The 6,278-nt window shown below is 47.1% G+C and overlaps 2 pseudogenes; both read left to right on the top strand.

Moving 5' to 3' along the window:
* The first annotated feature begins 539 nt into the window (after window positions 1-539).
* Window positions 540-1,665, top strand: LOC123409225 (annotated as a pseudogene).
* Window positions 1,666-1,675: 10 nt separating this feature from the next.
* On the top strand, window positions 1,676-6,066 carry LOC123409226 (annotated as a pseudogene).
* Window positions 6,067-6,278: the final 212 nt, after the last annotated feature.

Raw genomic sequence — 6,278 nt, forward strand, 5'->3', positions numbered from 1 at the left:
CGCGATCTGAGCCATCCATCAGCATTCATCCAACGGTAGAGCCTCTTCTAAGAAAGCAAAACCCTAACCACCCACACACCCACGCACGCTTCCTCATTTTCCAGATCTGATCGAGCAGCCTCTCCTTCCTTCCCCTACCCACCACCACCACCTCGGGCCATTCCCTCCGCCCTGTGCCACCACCTCCGGCCGCCACCCAACCCCCACCCCACCCCACCTCATCTCCTTGCGTGCGCCCTGCTCCCCAATAGCCGGGACGGACCACCCTCTGCGACGCCGCCAACAATGACTCGCCGTCTCGCCCACGGAGACGCCGCCACCGCCGCTTCCACCACCGGCGGCCCTGCCTCCCCCAACGGCCCTCCCCTACTACCGCACTGCCCCGGCAGACCACCCCGCCCCACCTCCACCGTCCTGCCTCCCACCCCGCCCCGCCCATAGTCCCCCAGGCCGCCCGACACAAGAGGGAAGCTGCCACTCCCCCGGCGAGTGGTGGTCACAATAAGAAAAGAGGGGCCTCTTCTCCTCTCTCGCGTCCGATGGCCTCGAGCTCGGGTGTCGGCGGCGGAGGGGCGGACGGGGGCGTCGGGGATGGACCGACGACGCTGGATGAGCTGTAACACATCAACGTCGTGCCGGCCGAGCTGCACTTCAAGTTTCGCAAGGAGCTCCAGGGCCTCCGCGTTGGCGTCAACTTCAAGGTCGGTAACCCTCCTTATAAACCCTAATTCTCGAGTCTTGGGCTGCCCGTAGATTTGTCCCCCAATTATTTCGCTCCAATCTTCCAATGTACTGTATCTCGCAAGATCCGTCAGGCCAAACGTTGGTGTTATGCGCGTACTGGAAATAATTTACTCTGCTGATGTTGTTGCTTCCTTGTCCCTGGTATTACACGAGGACAGTATACGCCTGCTCACAATCCCAATTTTAGTTTTTGGGTTATGTTGCCAATTTGCCATAGTGGCCGTTGTTACTCTCTGTGCTGTGTGTAACCAGTTCACCCTATGATCTGAGTGTCTAATCTCTAATGCCATATATTGTTTCAGTTCTACAATCTAGAGGTGAATGATTTTGAGGCAAAGGTAGTTCTGAAGCCCCTGGACTTCGACCAGAAGTGGCAGTTCTAGTACAAGCCCATCAGCGGTGACATACAGCTGCTTTCCAAGAAGTTTGCAGTTACAAAGTACGTGATCCTTCAGGTTCTTTGCTTAATTCAATCTTGTTATTCATGCGCCGTTTATGTGAGAATAGGAACTGGTTACATATTGGGCACGACTTTGCGGTGAGGTAACTAGCAGCTAGTTTGCGCTATTCCTTGCAATATGGCATGTTATGACGCAACTAGATATGTTAAATTGCTAGTGCCATCTGCCCAATGTTTTTATGGCGTAACGCGTTTTATGGCGACCGCCCCCCTTCATAACTAGTCACGTAATCTAAGTTAATCTATGTAACCTTGCGATAAACTTATCTATAAATTGTTTATGGGCGATGATGTGATGTGAGGCTTGTGGCTGTTTTCTTCATCTAAACTGAAGCATTCGCGGCCATAGCATGGATACATGGTAACTAGCAGCTAGTTTGTTGGTTGAGTTTTCATGGTTGTTATCTGTATTCTAGTTATGTTGTTAGGGTCAGATCATCTGCAGGCAGTTTATCCTGTAACTCAGTAGCTATGCTGCCAGTTTGTCAGCTTCTACCAGAATTCACTGAAACCCATGGCAATCAGCCACTAGTGACATAATGCATTCCTCCTAAGGCTTCACGTGGAATTTTTATATCAAGTCAAGTTGTCTTACATGTGCTGCACAAAACCGGAAATGTTCTGTAAATGCTGCCATTCATGTTTCTTAGCGAGTTATCTGACAACAATATTTGTTTGTTCTTGCAGTCTTCGAAGAGGAAGACCAGGGAGCCCAAGGAGGAGAACGTCACCCTTGGACCGTCAGTCCGTGAGGGAGAGCATGTGGCGTTACTCACATCTTTGCATCCTTCAATGACACCTTCATCGTAAGTGTTTACCTCTTTGCGCCTATGCAATGGACACTGTTGTTTCATGTGTGTTGACTCTGTATCTCATTATGCAGCATGTGACTGACTTGTCTTGGAGGGAAACGCTGGTGCACATCAGTGGTATGTATCTTTTCCTATGTGATTACTTGTGTTGAAACTGTTAGATATGGTACTTGATAAGTTGATATGCACTGGTATTCCTATAAACCATCCAGGTGGCATGAAGGTCAAGGCTGATCGTGATGAATCTTCACCCTATGCTGCTATGCTTGCATCTCACGATGTCGCTACCCGTTGCAAGGTAAGCATCCTGAAATTTCTAGGAATCACTTTCAACTTGATCCTATCACCAGCTATGTTCTGTGGTATATCATTAGACTGATGTTTGCCAAGCTATGACGGAATGTCGGTACACGACTGGGATGTAATCCTGCATTGCTCTTTTGAGATGTCTTGTCTTAGAGTTGTTTTTAGATTAGTCTCACTCTCGCATGTTGGTGTCGCATTCTTCCACCAGGGAGCATTTTTCCACGAGGTGTCATGTCAGGGCGTGTATGGGTTGCTGTTTCTGGAGTAGATAGCTGGAGTTCGACGATTTGGTGCGTCGTGCTGAGCTTCTTCTCTGATCTGCACTGATTTCTTGGTGGAAAGGGAGGCAGTCCTTGTTTGTTTGATCCATAGGTTTAGAAGTTGGCTACACTCCACAGAAGCATCTAATTTGTTATGTGTTGTTTTTGTTATGTTTGGCTAATCTGGGGACCCATTTCTGTTGTCTTCTACGGTAGCAAATAATGCCTAACTTCTGGTCTTCACCCTAGCTAGACCTTGTCTAGATAATTCCATATTGTAAAACACTGGCAGAGCAACAACAACAACATCCTTTTTCTACATAATTCCACGCAGTTCTGTTGCTTAAATATTCATAGTCATAGTGAGTGTCCTCCATTACAGCATCAGTCTCTAACAATCTACTTACTGGAGCCAGGAAATTGGATTAATAGCTCTCAGTTTCTTGCTTCCATATGGGGGTTGATTTCCCTCTTACGTCATTCATCTCGGTTCTGTTGTGTAATGCGTCCTGGTTAGCTAAGTGTGTTGGTTTCCCTCTTACTTCAGAATACAGTATTAATATCTTGTCCTGACCAATTAACTGAATTCCGGCCTGTCTGAATACAGTATGTTAGTATGGGCGAGCATAGCATTTTGTGTTGAACTGAAGAAACATTAGCGGCTGGCGTAACCCATGCACTGAAACCTGAAGTTCAACAAAATATTATGTACTAGTACAAATTAACTCTGATGGCCATTACATTGACTTTCCAATACTTATTATATTGTCTTCTCAGTACTTCTATATTTGTTTATCTTTTGTTTCTAACTCTTTTGGTTTATTGTTAGATGCCTTCGTTGAGCCTGTACGAACATATCCAGAAATGGTGTTTCCTCTCATTGAAGGAGCTTCGGCCTGAAAGTGAAGAAGTGGAGTATATTTGTAGTAGTAGTTATATGTTGTGATAGTATCACATGTAATGGTGAAATGAATTATGTAAAGATTGTGCTATTAGCCAAAATTGGCATGTGGTTTGATAATTTTCATTTATTCGTTGTTTTGACTGAAATAATTGTGTGGAAATTGAAACCTTGGCTGTCTTTATTTAGAACCTCACAAGTGGGACCTAATAGTATTTGGCATCTAGAAAGGCCATTTTTCAAATAATATTCACAGGATAAAAACCAATAACTAAGGAAATGGAATTCAAATTTTCTGGTGTGGGCTGCCGTTTAGAGATGCTTCAGATTTATGTGTATAAGCTTCAAATTTGTATGAGCTGTTATTTATAGATCCATTAATAACATAAAAGAAAAAAAAATGTTGAATTCAAAAATGAAAAAAGACCAAAACTGAACTGGATCAAATGTATTTGGGCACTAAAAGGCCAGGCCCAAATTATAATGACGATTTTTTTTTAAAAAAAAATACTAGATGTGGCTGTAAATAGGCTAAGGCCTCATAAGAAGCCCAAAAAATAAAAACAGCCCATATGATCAAATGAAATGGGCTGGGCTGATTTCAGTCATGACGTTTTGATTTCATCGTAATTTTGCCACGTAGGACTGCCACGTAGGATTGGGTTAGATTGTCAACGACGATTTAGGATCGTCGTAAAGGTTACGACGATCCAGGAATCGTCGTAAAGGTTACGACGATTTTGATCAAAACATCGCTGTTGTTCATTTCTGACGCTCCGTTTTTGACGCTTGGTTTTTCGTCGTGAGATCGTCGTAAACTAAAAACCGTGACGATGTAGCGACGAAAATATAGTGTCGTGTAATAGCATATTCCTTGTAGTGAACGGGATCACATCATTGGGAGAATGATGTGATGGACAAGACCCAATCCTAAGCATAGCAGTAGATCGTATTGTTCGTATGCTAAAGCTTTTCTAATGTCAAGTATCTTTTCCTTCGACCGTGAGATTGTGCAACTCCCGGATACCGTAGGAGTGCTTTGGGTGTATAAAACGTCACAACGTAACTGGGTGACTATAAAGGTGCACTACGGGTACCTCCGAAAGTGTCTGTTGGGTTTGTACGAATCGAGATCGGGATTTGTCACTCCGTGTGACAGAGAGGTATCTCTGGGCCCACTCAGTAGAACATCATCATGAGCTCAATGTGACTAAGGAGTTAGTCACACGATGACGTGCTACGGAACGAGTAAAGAGACTTACCGGTAACGAGATTGAACAAGGTATAGGTATACCGACGATCGAACCTCGGGCAAGTTCTATACCGACACACAAAGGGAATCGTATACGGGATTAATTGAATCCTTGACATTGTGGTTCATCCGATGAGATCATCATGGAGCAAGTGGGAGCCACCATGGGTATCCAGACCCCGCTGATGGTTATTGGCCAGAGAGGTGTCTCGGTCATGTCTGCCTATCTCCCGAACCCGTAGGGTCTACACACTTAAGGTTCGATGACGCTAGGGTTATAGGGAATTCTTATACGAGGTTACCGAAAGTTGTTCGGAATCCCGTATGAGATCCCGGACATCACGAGGAGCTCCGGAATGGTCCAGAGGTAAAGATTGAAATATAGGCCGGATGGTTTCGGATACCGGAAGTGTTTCGGGCATCACCGGTAACGTACCGGGACCACCGGGACCACCGGAGGTGGCCCCGGGGGTCCACCGAAGGGGGGCAACGACCCCGGGAGGTAAGGTGGGCCAAGTGGGGAAGGGAACCAGCCCCTAGGTGGGCTGGTGCGCCTCCCCACTCAGCCCAATGCGTGGGGGAGAAAAAAGGGGTGGGGGCAAACCCTAAGCCAGATGGGCCTGAGGCCCACCAGGGGTGCGCCACACCCCTCCTACCCCCTTGGCCGCCGCACCAGCCCCCATCTAGGGCTGCCCCCCCCCCCAGGAGAGGGAAACCCTCAAGGGGGCGCAGCCCCTCCCTCCCCCTATATATAGTGGGCACTTTTGGCCATATGAGATGAGTTTTTTGCCTCTCTCTCGGCGCAGCCCTGCCCTTCTTCCTCCTCCTCTCTGCCGGTGCTTGGCGAAGCCCTGCTGGGAGACCTCGTCTCTCCATCGACACCACGCCGTCATGCTGCTAGAGTTCTTCCCCAACCTCTCCCTCCTCCTTGCTGGATCAAGGTGCGGGAGACGTCACCGGGCTGCACGTGTGTTGAACGCGGAGGTGCCGTAGTTCGGCACTAGATCGGAATCGCTGCGAGTACGACTCCATCAACCGCGTTCTAGCAATGCTTCCGCTTAGTGATCTTCAAAGGTATGAAGATGCTTTTACCCCTCTCTCGTTTCTGGTCTCTCCATAGGAAGATCCGAATATGCGTAGGAAAATTTTGAATTTATGCTACCTTACCCAACAGTGGTATCAGAGCCAGGTTTTCTATGCGTCGATTCTATGCACGAGTAGAACACAAAAGTTGTGGGCGATGATTTGTCAATTTTCTTGCCACTACTAGTATTATTCTTTTCCGCCGGTATTGTGGGATGAAGCGGCCCGGACCGACTATACACGTACGCTTACGTGAGACTAGTTCCACCGACAGACATGCACACCGTGCATAAAGGTGGCTAGCGAGTGTCTGTCTCTCCTACTCTAGTCGGATTGGATTTGATGAAAAGGGTCCTTCTGAAGGGTAAATAGCTTTGGCATATCATCATTGTGGCTGTCACGTAGGTAAGAAGGCGTTCTTGCTAGAAACCCAAATCAGCCACGTAAAACTTGCAACAAC

This window comes from Hordeum vulgare, chromosome 7H (genome assembly GCF_904849725.1).
Source record: "Hordeum vulgare subsp. vulgare chromosome 7H, MorexV3_pseudomolecules_assembly, whole genome shotgun sequence".
Taxonomy (NCBI): Eukaryota; Viridiplantae; Streptophyta; class Magnoliopsida; order Poales; family Poaceae; genus Hordeum; species Hordeum vulgare.